Source organism: Pseudorca crassidens, chromosome 15 (assembly GCF_039906515.1).
Source record: "Pseudorca crassidens isolate mPseCra1 chromosome 15, mPseCra1.hap1, whole genome shotgun sequence".
Taxonomy (NCBI): domain Eukaryota; kingdom Metazoa; phylum Chordata; class Mammalia; order Artiodactyla; family Delphinidae; genus Pseudorca; species Pseudorca crassidens.
The window spans coordinates 37,154,392-37,166,710 of NC_090310.1; the positions used below are offsets into that span (position 1 = coordinate 37,154,392).

Here is a 12,319-nt window from a genome sequence, read left to right on the forward strand (position 1 = left end):
AGGTTAACAGCTGATCTTCAGCAGAAACTCTGCAAGCCAGAAGGGAGTGGCAGGACATATTTAAAGTGATGAAAGGGAAAAACCTACAACCAAGATTACTCTACGGAGCAAGGATCTCATTCAGATTCAATGGAGAAATTAAAACCTTTACAGATAAGCAAAAGTTAAGAGAATTCAGCACCACCAAACCAGCTTTACAACAAATGCTAAAGGAACTTCTCTAGGCAGGAAACACAAGAGAAGGAAAAGACCTACAATAACAAGCCCAAAACAATTAAGAAAATGGTAATAGGAACATACATATCGATAACTACCTTAAATGTAAATGGATTAAATGCTCACACCAAAAGACACAGACTGGCTGAATGGATACAAAAACAAGACCCATACATATGCTGTCTACAAGAGACCCACTTCAGACCTAGGGACACATACAGACGGAAAGTGAGGGGGTGGAAAAAGATATTCCATGCAAATGGAAATCAAAAGAAAGCTGGAGTAGCAATTCTCATACCAGACAAAATGGACTTTAAAATAAAGACTACTACAAGAGACAAAGAAGGACACTACATAATGATCAAGGGATCAATTCAAAGAAGATATAACAATTGTAAATATTTATGCGCCCAACATAGGAGCATCTCAATACATAAGGCAAATGCTAACAGCCATAAAAGGGGAAATCGATAGTAACACAATAATAGTAGGGGACTTTAACATCCCACTTTCACCAATGGACAGATCATCCAAAATGAAAATAAATAAGGAAACACAACCTTTAAATGACACATTAAACGAGATGGACTTAATTGATATTTATAGGGCATTCCATCCAAAAACAACAGAATACACATTCTTCTCAAGTACTCATGGAACATTCTCCAGGATAGAGTGTATCTTGGGTCATAAATCAAGCCTTGGTAAATTTAAGAAAATTGAAATCGTATCAAGTATCTTTTCTGACCACAATGCTATGAGACTAGATATGAATTACAGGAAAAAAACTGTAAAAAATACAAACACATGGAGGCTAAACAATACACTAGTAGATAACCAAGAGATCACTGAAGAAATCAAAGAGGAAATCAAAAAATACCTAGAAACAAATCACAATGAAAACACGATGACCCAAAACCTATGGGATGCAGCAAAAGCAGTTCTAAGAGGGAAGTTTATAGCAATACAATCCTACCTCAAGAAACAAGAAACATCTCAAATAAACAACCTAACCTTACACCTAAAGCAATTAGAGAAAGAAGAACAAAAAAATCCCCAAAGTTAGCAGAAGGAAAGAAATCATAAAGATCAGATCAGAAATCAATGAAAAAGAAATGAAGGAAACAATAGCAAAGATCAATAAAACTAAAAGCTGGTTCTTTGAGAAGATAAACAAAATTGATAAACCATTAGCCAGACTCATCAAGAAAAAAAGGGAGAAGACTCAAATCAACAGAATTAGAAATGAAAAAGGAAACGTCACAACTGACACTGCAGAAATACAAAGGATCATGACAGATTACTACAAGCAACTATATGCCAATAAAACGGACAATCTGGAAGAAATGGACAAATTCTTAGAAAAGCACAACCTTCCGAGACTGAACCAGGAAGCAATAGAAAATATAAACAGACCAATCACAAGCACTGAAACTGTGATTAAAACTCTTCCAACAGGGCTTCCCTGGTGGCGCAGTGGTTGAGTCCCCCTGCTGACGCAGGGGACACGGGTTCGTGCCCTGGTCCGGGAAGATCCCACATGCCGCGGAGCAACTAGGCCTGTGAGCCATGGCCACTGGGCCTGTGCATCCGGAGCCTGTGCTCCGCAACGGGAGAGGCCACAACAGTGAGAGGCCCGCGTACCACCAAAAAAAAAAAAAAAATCTTCCAACAAACAAAAGCCCAGGACCAGATGGCTTCACAGGCGAATTCTATCAAACATTTAGAGAAGAGCTAACACCTATCCTTCTCAAACTCTTCCAAAATATAGCAGAGGGAGGAACACTCCCAAACTCATTCTAAAAGGCCACCATCACCCTGATACTAAAACCAGATGAAGATGTCACAAAAAAAGAAAACTACAGCCCAATATCTCTGATAAACATAGATGCAAAAATCCTCAACAAAATACTAGCAAACAGAATCCAACAGCACATTAAAAGGATCATACACCATGATCAAGTGGGGTTTATTCCAGGAATGCAAGGATTCTTCAATATACACAAATTAATCAATGTGATACACCATATCAACAAATTGAAGGATAAAAACCATATGATCATCTCAATAGATGCAGAAAAAGCTTTTGACAAAATTCAACTCCCATTTATGATAAAAAACTCTCCAGAAAGTGGGCATAGAGGGAACCTACCTCAACATAATAAAGGCCATATATGACAAACCCACAGCCAACATCGTTCTTAATGGTGAAAAACTGAAACAATTTCCACGATGATCAGGAACAAGACAAGGTTGCCCACTCTCACCACTCTTATTCAACATAGTTTTGGAAGTTTTAGCCACAGAAATCAGAGAAGAAAAAGAAGTAAAAGGAATCCAAATCAGGAAAGAAGTAAAACTGTCACTGTTTGCAGATGACATGACATTATACATAGAGAATCCTAAAGATGCTACCAGAAAACTACTAGAGCTAATCAATGAATTTGGTAGAGTAGCAGGATACAAAATTAATGCATAGAAATCTCTTGCATTCCTATACACTAATGATGAAAAATCTGAAAGAGAAATTAAGGAAACACTCCCATTTACCACTGCAACAAAAAGAATAAAATACCTAGGCATAAACCTACCCAAGGAGACAAAAGACCTGTATGCAGAAAACTATAAGACACTGATGAAATAAATTAAAGATGATACAAACAGATGGAGAAATATACCATGGATTTATATGTTTTGATACATCGAATACTCACAACAATCCTATGAAGTGGGTACTATACAATCCCCATTTTACACAAGGAAACCAAGGCACAGAAAGTTAAGACATTAAGATCTGGGATTCAATTTGAGGCTGTGTGGCCAGAGTCCATAACCAGTTTTAACCACTGCAATATAATGCCTCTTAATCACTGAATGAAGGAGTATGTGTACAGCCCTTAGTTTAGAAGGCATCCCCCAATTATAACATAGTCCTATGGAAGCAACTGGAAAAGCCCCATTCTAAAATTCTGCATTGGGGACTTCCCTGGTGGTGCAGTGGGTAAGACTCTGTGCTCCCAATGCAGGAGGCCCGGGTTCGATCCCTGGTAGGGGAACTAGATCCCACACGCATGAAACAACTCAGAGTTTGCATGCTGCAACTAAGGAAGCCGCCTGCCACAACTAAGACCCAGAGCAACCAAGTAAATTAATTAAATTAAATTAAATTAATTCTGCATTGAATATCAGTAACTACCATACAAAAAAAATACATATATAAGCATATGTAGGTATAGCTAGATAGTATTTGTGCCTCTCAAAAGAAACAGGTGCTAAAATATTGGTTTCATTTTAAAAATGCATATAGTATATATAGGTATATTATTATGTATGTCGGCCAACTATTATAATGACTAAGTTTACTGCCTTTTGTAAAGCCATAACATTTGTTTATGAGTGACACCATCGACTTTAACATTTGCCATCAATCTTTGAGAAATGTCTGAGCCATGTGAATCCCAAGAAGTATACCATGTAATTTCTATGCATATATTCATGGTATATAAATGTGAGTAATTCACGTACCAGAGAACATTAAAGAGCTCACAAACCTGAACACCTGGGTTCCGGTCTCATCTCTACTGCGTACTTTGAACAAAATTATGACCATTATGTGGGCCTCCCGATGGAAGGAGAAGACTAGATGGAGCATCTAGGTTTGTTCTATTTTTTTCAGTAGTGGGCCTTGAGCAGAACATTGGTGGATTTTTCAGTGATTGTTGAAAAGCATCAGAAGAGTCCAGCCCACTGTGGGCAGTTGTTTTTGAACAGGAGTCTAGAGCCTGGAATCTTTGCATGTGACCATCTGCCTTTGCCAGTGACCTTCACACCCTCCCGTTCATGATTATGATAATTGATAATAATTACAATAGCAGGCACCCTAACATGATTAAGAACAAAGATATAGAATTCTTTGCAGTTGTTTTTTTTTTTCTTAATAAATTTATTTATTTATTTATTTTTGGCTGTGTTGGGTCTTTGTTGCTGCACACGGGCTTTCTCTAGTTGCGGCGAGCGGGGCCCACTCTGTTACAGTGCGCAGGCTTCTCATTGTGGTGGCTTCTCTTGTTGCAGAGCATGGGCTCTAGGCGCTCAAGCTTCAACAGTTGTGGCACGTGGGCTCAGTAGTTGTGCCTCCCAGGCTCTAGAGCACAGGCTCAGTAGTTGTGGCACACGGGCTTAGTTGCTCCGCAGCATGTGGGATCTTCCTGGACCAGGTCTCGAACCCGTGTCCCCTGCATTGGCAGGCGGATTCTTAACCATTGCGCCACCAGGAAAGTCCCCAGATGTCTGTCTTGATCTGCATGGTCATTCTTTTTCCTGTGCCCCTACCCTCACTTTCCATATAAGGAAAATTCTGAGTCAGCCAGTTCTGTTTCTGGATTTGGTTATGCAAAACTGGGATCAGGTTTAGAAGGGGTTTGAAAAAAAATTGCAAGGTGTAACCAATGTAAGTTAGAAATGGAAAGGATGGGTTCCTGAAATTAAAAAAGATTAAGAGAAGCAGGGTGAAGAGAAGGACGAGTCAGCCAGGTTCACAGAGTTTTTCCCAGCACTTTTGTTGGGAGGGAAGGGGTGCAGTCTGTGAGGAATAATGGGGAGAGACGGTTTTTAAGATGTTTGTCACATACTAATAATTCACTCTTCTACCTATCCAGTAATTGCCTTCAATTTTTTTTTCTGAATCCTCATTACAGAGACCAGACTATATAAGTCTCTAGTTATATTTCCATTATACTACCATTTATTTGGCATTTATGTGCCAGGTATTGCGATAAGCACTTATGTTTTTTTCTCATTTCACTTTGAAATACTAATTACCTTTGAGTTTGGTATTATTTTAATTTCAGGGATAGGAAATTGAGGTTCAGGAAGTTTAAATGCCATGCCTGCACTAGTTAGGGGATAGGGTCAAGATTTGAAGCCAGGTCTTTGTGACCCTTTCATTCAACAAATATCTATCAAATGCCTCCTCTGTGCCAGACATGCTAGGACCCTGGGATGTAGCCATGAACTAGACAAAGTCCCTTTACTCATGGAGCCCATCTTCTGGTGAGAGACAGAAAAAAATAAACAAACAAGTAAATAACACTACTTCAGATAATAAAAGATGTTAAGTAAACAAATGGGGCACTGAGACACTCTTATCACTAATCCATAAACAGTCTTGGGGGGCAGAGGTCTGCCTCCCGAATTGGGTCATTACTTTACGATTCAGTCAGTCTTGTCCTCATTCCAGAGGCGCGCTTGGAGCGGTGGCGGGGCCTGGCTGGTCAGCAGGCGGCGTCCTGGGACGGCGACCTCAACCAGGAGCCGCCACCTCAACCAGGAGCCGCCAGAGGCTGGGCAGAGGGAAGCAGGGCAGTTGGGCAGCCAGCCGGCAGGTGCACGTCGGGCCGCGGGAGGATCCTCGGAAATGATGGGCCGCTGGCGGCGCTCACGACCTGGGCAGTCGGGAGCCGAGGGGCCAGCCCGCGTGTACTGTTAGCCACGCGCCGCCCACGCCTCGAGACCCTCCGCCCCCGGTGATCCCTGTCGGGCCTCGGGACCCTCCCGTCCAAGGTGACCCCCAACCCAGCCTCACAACTCTCCCTGCTTCAGGGGACCCCGACCCGACCCGACCCGTGACCCTCCTGAGGTAACCCTGACCCTGACTCTCGACCCTCCTGCCTGAGGTGACCCCGAGGCCTCCCTGCCCCTCTGAACTGCGCCCCGGGACCGCGGCCACACTCAGGGACGCTGGGCCGTCCTGCCCACCCCAGGGTCGTTTTCTAGAAATTTCCTAGGAAGGTCCACCCCCAGGGCCTCTTCCGCCCAGCAGCGTTCGTGCCAGGCCTGAGGCAGCAAAGCGCCCTCCCTCCGTGAGGTGTACGGCGCCCAACAGAAAGACAGTGCTGGAGGGCAAATGGAGGATGGCCAGGGAAGGCAGAGGTTCGGGCGAAGACTACTTCAGCCGCCTGTAAGTCCCTACGGACCACGCGATTCTCCTACCGGATCCAGCCCTCGCCCAGACTCCCGCGTGTCGCCCCTCCTGCCGGCCTTGTAGCCGGCGCGCTGAGCCCTATGCACGCGCGATCAGGGGCGGGGCGTCCCGGGGCGGGGCTGGCACCCGCAGGGCGGCACACTGCGCATGCGCGGGCCGGCCGAGGGGCGCCTCCTGCAGGACCCCGAGCGGCCCGGTCCTCTGCCAGTCGCGGGTCTCAGGCGCCCCCTCCCCGCCGTGGCGGCCTAGCAGTTGTCAGCAGCGGTCGCCGCCGCCGCGAGGCCAGAGCAGAGCCGGGAGCCGAGGGAGGGGACCCCGCGAGAGGGCAGCGCCCCGGCCGCTGCCGCCCGGGCGCTAAGGGTCGGTGAGTGTCCCAGAACCCGCCGCTCGCGCGCGCTGGCTCCCAAGGCTCGAGATTCGGGGGCCGCTTCCCCGCCCGGGGCCCCCTCCCCACCGCGGGCTGCCGCCCTCCCCGGCCGGGCACCCGGCCCCTCCCGCGGCCCTGCCCGGCCCCCGCCCTGCCCGCGGTCTCCTCCGGCGGCGCAGCAGGTGCATCTCCCAGCAGTGCAAGGCCGCCCTGACTCAGGCTTCCCCTCGGCGCGAGCCTCTGGGCGTGTCCTCATCCCCTCAGGCATTTCCCCAAAGCCGGCCCCCCCTTGGGGAAACGTTACCTTCCCGGAGCTAGAATCGTTGTGGAATCCTTTGTGCCGAGGCGAGGAGGGTGGACAGACATTTACCACGCTAAGACCCGCTGGCCTTCACCCGGCAGACAGTTTGAGCACTTGCCTGCTAAAGCCAGGCGGCATCACAGGCTGGGGAGCTGAGGCAGGCCCGCCAAGGATGCTGCTGGCTCATCTCTCGGTGCAGAGATTCCCAGTGTGGGTGGGAATGCATCCCCGTAACGGAGTCCGCCCTGCTCCCAAACCCGCCTTCTCATGAGCCTCAGAATGGGGGTCCAGTGGTCCACTGTTAGTGGTGGGAGTTGTGTGGGGGACAGAAGGAAAGGGACCTCCTGGTCTAGGCAGGAGGGCCTGCAACAGCCCTGGTGCCCATGGTCAGTCTGTACTTGGTATGAATTTGTGTTTACATAGGTGTTGGCTCCTTCCTGAACTAGACTATAAGCTTCATGAGGGCAGGGACTATCTCCTAAATGAGTGCTTAGGACACATGCTTAGTGCATATTTGTCTCATGCATGAATGCCCCTCCTCACTTCCTTGGACGTTGCCTAATTAAAGCCTGTTACCTGATAGGGTTGTTTCTGTTTGCCCCTTTGCCTCCTGATCTGTGAGCTCCCTGAAGGCACAGATTGTCTCTTGTGGGGCTTGCACTTCTAGCACATAGCCAGCACCTGGCACATGAGAGGCACTGAAGGAACGCTTGCTGAAGAAGTGGATGACACCCTGTAGCAGTGTGGAAATCCAGGCAAGGTGCAAGTGGAAGAGTTATGCTCTTTTCTCCTGAGCAGCTATATCATTTGATTCAGAACATTTTGATGCTGCCTTTTGTAAATGTGAAAAGGTTAAGGATGTTTTCCTTTAGAAAGTTAACATCATTGGAAAAGTAAAAGAAAGGGAAAACAGGTAAAAATGGATGCCATGGGAATCCCCACACCTTTTTAACTTCTCAGAGGTTTGTTTGGTTTTTTTAATTGAACACTTGCTTACTATATTTGACAAACAGGATGACATCTTTCCTTCTTTAAGGTGATCTATCATCATTCTGTTGAAACAGCCTTTTGGAACAAGAGAGGGAGCTAAAGCTGTTGGTTTTTTTTTTTTTTTTTTTTCTGAGTTACTAGCTTTCCACAGTGCATATGCCAGGCAGTCCGTGGGAACCTGTTTTAACTTAGTCTCAACTGGGAAAGCCCAGGTAAGACTCCCTAGTTGACAGTTTCTTTTCCAGCCCTGCTTCCTGAAACAGCAGTAGACTCCTCTGCTATTGAGTCTGTTATGGGGCGGGGAGCATTCTAGAACTCTGGGGAGAATGATGGGCAAGGCTCTGTGCACGATCGGGGACCTTAGGATGGAGCTAAAGAGATGATTTATTCACAAGTAACTGACCTAAGACAGAAAGAGATAAGTGCTACATGAGACATCCAGAAAAGCTGCCTCAAGTATGCAAAGGTGGAGGGATGGCTTTCGACAAGAGCAGAAGGTTTCAACCCTGACTGCATGTTAGAATCACCCGGGAAAGAGTCCCATGCCCAGGCCACAGCCCAGAATCTCCAGGGGTGGGCCTCCAGCATCAGTTTCTGTCTTAAATTATCCCAGAAGATTCCATTGTGAAGCCAAGACAAAGAACCCCTGAACCAGTCAGGGTTGTCGGTGGCGGCTTCACAGAGGAGCCAGACCTGGACTGGGAAATGATAGGAAGGATTTCAGAAAGTAGAGATGGGAATGGTGGGTGATACTCCAAGCCGACAAAACCACAGAAGGCCCACACACTCCCGGGAAAGTGTAAGGTGTGGCAGTCCCTGTCCTGGGAGACTTGGACAGTGCCTGTCGCTCCGACTGGCTGAGTCGTTCGCCACATTTGGAGAGATTTGGAGTCAACGGGCAGATAAGTGTGGTTGCAGGAGCTGAGTAATGAGCTTGCTGCCTTGCTTGTTGAAGAAGATCCATGGTTACCTCTCTCTGGGGATTCTCAATTGCCTCCTTACCTCGTTTCCTACACCTAGAGAGGCAGAAGGCTAGCAGGACGGGGAATGGGCCCGAGGCTGCAGCAGGGGTTAGGAGAGCAGGCAGTGGCACAGATTTTGTAGAACTCTCTCCTGATAGCCTCCTCTGGGCCACACCTTTGGCTCAAAAATATACCCCACCACTCCCTGCCAGGAGCTCCAGTGTAAACTCAGAGCCACATGATTCTGAGGAGCCCGCCGCCCTGACCCAGGACAGCACAGGTGGTGGCATTGAGTGTGAGACCTGTAAACTAGGTCTCCATCTGGGCCTCCCAATGCAAATGACCATGGCCTTGAACCTGGCCTCATGGGGCTCTTGGACAACGACTGCGGCTTGTGGCATTTGTTCCCACCTTAACCACACAAGGGTCATTTCTGTAAATAAGTTGTCCACAAGCTTTTTTCCTGTTCACTGCTATATGTAAAAGAATTGAGCATGCACCACCATACGTTTTATTTATTTATTATAAAAGAAAGCCATATACTACTGTCTTGAATATCATGGACATAGAAACACATACAAATAAAGACCTATTAAGTGGATGAGAGGCGAAGTGAACACGATTAAATTTTTCAGTGTATCAATAGTACATAATCTATTATACAAATGTGTGCTGTTTTTAAAAGAAAGCCATGTGATCAAGTCTACATCCTATTTATAAACTCGGTGAAACCTGAGTCCAGCATTTGAAGGTGTGGTTCTGACTTCTGTTTATTTCAGTTCCTGGTTCTTGAGGGGTTCACAGGTAAGCACAGTGAACCTCAGGGAGGCATGCAGACTTGCTGTGCGTCTGGTACTTGTTTTTCAATCCCACCTGCCAGTCATTTGAGGGCTCTTGATGAATCTGGGCTGCTAAGTGTTCAGGGGCTATCAGGGGAGGTGAAAGTCCTGGTTCCCAAAGCTTTTGCTGTGCAGGTGTCAGTGTTCATGTGGATGGCGCACTTGCCACATCCTTGGCAATACAGTCACACACCTGTGGAAACATCGCCAAACGTCTGTTTTCATAAATGCTCTGTTCTTGGCACAGATTATTTTGAAAAGCTGTAACTCATGCATTGTCACCTTTTCCTGGAAGGGACAGATTTGAGTGCATTGGCTTAAAACCAGTAAGCTAGCTCACACGCTGCTGCGCTCATTTGTCATTGAATAAAAAAAGAAAAAGGTTTCCAGGTTTGACACTTCTCATGAAAGAAAATATGTATTTCCTCCTTAAGTTCTAAGTCACAAGATAACCAGGTATTCACAACTCCCCAGATCACTGCAAAGTATTGTAAAGCTTTAGCTATTTGAGTCTTTTTTTTTTTAATTGACCACAACCATGATATCCCAAAGCATGTAAACTCCAACACACCTGAGAGACTTAAAGTAAACTAGCGGGCGAGGGCCAGTCATCACCCACGTGTCACAGAGCCCCTCCTCTGTCAGGATGCTGTGGCTGCTGACACACAGGCCAGCAAGAGTGCCAGGGTGCATTCATGTGTTAAATATTAGTAAAACCAATTTTTCCTCATTTTTAAAGTAGAATTTCTTGCCATTCCTTTACTCTAGCAGATTGTCTTGCTCATCCCACTTGAAGACCAATAGTAGGGTTCACTGGTGGGAACCACCCTCTATAAATGTGCCTGCTATTTTCAGCCTGTTTTTTACAGTGCTTATTGGTATTTGGACATTCACCTGCAGAATCCACTGAATTAGATATTTTCACAATTTAAAAGATCATGTACTGGGTAAAAGATTATAAGCAAAACAGAACACCCTCGAGCAGAATTACTGCACTTTTGGATCCCCTCCCCACCCCCCATCCCACCCCTACCCCTGCTCCCTTCTTGGCACGGCATCCAAGGCCTTGGTCGGCTTCCCCTTCTGGCTCCGTCCCTGGTGCTCCTCCCCAGCCACTCAGAATTACTTGCTGTTCCCCCCACACACTCTTTCATTTCTTCATGATCCTATAATGCCCTCCCTACCTCAACTAACAAGAAACCCGAGACTGGTCTCCTGTGTCACCTGTTTCTGGGAGCCTTCCCAGAGCTCACCCTGTCTTACACATACACACAGAATCCTGATCTCCAGAATCTCATGATGCTTCATTTGGCTTCAGTTATAGTGATTACAGTACATGCAAGCATGTGCAGACTGTGAACTCCTTGGATTAAGAACACTGTGATTTTCATTTCCAGATCTTTAGTGCCTGGTATAAGTGCCTATCACACAGTAAGTACTTGGCAAATGTTAGTTGGATGAGTAGATGCTTTTTTGTTTTGTGTATCCTAAAAAACCACAGATTCTACCAGCAAACGTGAAGTACCTATCATGCCTTCTGCAGCGTGTACACACGTAGACTTAACACCGCTGACTGTTGTGGGCTCCCCGTGTGAGAAGGAAATGCTTTCCTAGCTGAAATGGGTCCTCACCCACCTCAGTCTTCAGGAAAAGTGCCAAGTCCCAGCGAGCACCACCAACAAGGGCATCTCTCTGTTCCACATGTGTGGTCAAGAGGGCAGAGCCCTGGTTGTCTGCTGTCTGTGTGACAGCAAGATGTCTGCCTTGACCTTACTGAGACCCCCTCCCTCCCAGCCATGACTTCCCCCAGGCCTGTGCTGACGGCTTCCGTGGTAGGAAAGGCACCGAGCTCGGGATACGACAGGACACGTGACATAACAGCATGTGCCTGGCCTCGGGGCTCCGTCCACTTCTGCTTGCTGGCCTTGAGGCCCACTCAGCAGTGATCTTTCCAGAAGCGTTACCACCATTCTGTTCTGTATATGCAGAAATAAAAGTTTCTTTTGCTTGGGCACATAGAAACTGGAGGACATATTCAAGCCCATAATGAAAAAAATACCCAAATCAGGAAGCAGAGCTGTCGGGACTCAACACGCAGTGGCAAGCACCCAGCACAGTGCTCCCAAACTAGGACAACCATTTCCCAAACCGGGACAGCCATTTTCAGAGGAATCCCGTGTGACATCAAGAGAGTTCTTAGGGACTTCCTTGCTAGTCCAGTGGTTAAGACTCCATGCTCCCAATGCAGGGGGCCCAGGTTCGATCCCTGGTCAGGGAGCTAGATCCCACATGCCACGACTAAGACCTGGTGTGGCCAAAAAAATAAATATTTTAAAAAAAAAGAGTTCTCAGAAGTTAGCAGCCCACAATAGGCACTCACTCTGGACCAGCTCCACTGCTCACCTGAAAACCAAACATTGAAATACTCAATGATTTGTGTAATGTTTAATATTTTAACGGTAAGCAAACACGCCTTTCCGTGGTAAAAAGAGCTTTCCCTTCCCTTCCCGGCTCTGTCCTGGGAGGAGTGAAGTGAGCCTTGGGAGAAGTCCTCAGACGTTCTTGTGGGGCTTTGCGAGCGGTTGCTTTGGAGTGGACCCGCTTGGGCTGGTTCTGGATCGCAACCCCCGCCACTTCTGAGGGACTCTGAGTGCCGCGGTC

General features: G+C 46.8%; 2 protein-coding genes across 3 annotated transcripts in view; one reads left to right on the forward strand and one right to left on the reverse strand.

The window, feature by feature from the left end:
* Positions 1-6,263, reverse strand: part of LOC137208020 (ATP-binding cassette sub-family A member 17-like) — a 79,791-nt gene extending 73,528 nt beyond the window's left edge. The window contains 1 exon segment of the mRNA XM_067708483.1: positions 6,208-6,263. The gene's annotated coding sequence lies outside the window, so the exon portion shown is untranslated.
* Positions 6,091-12,319, forward strand: part of LOC137207276 (phospholipid-transporting ATPase ABCA3) — a 44,869-nt gene continuing 38,640 nt past the window's right edge. The window contains exon 1 of one of the 2 annotated variants that reach the window (XM_067706935.1): positions 6,091-6,175. The gene's annotated coding sequence lies outside the window, so the exon portion shown is untranslated. Of the gene's footprint in view, positions 6,176-6,354; positions 6,564-12,319 lie in introns of those variants that run through there. The other variant, XM_067706934.1, reaches the window with a different exon arrangement.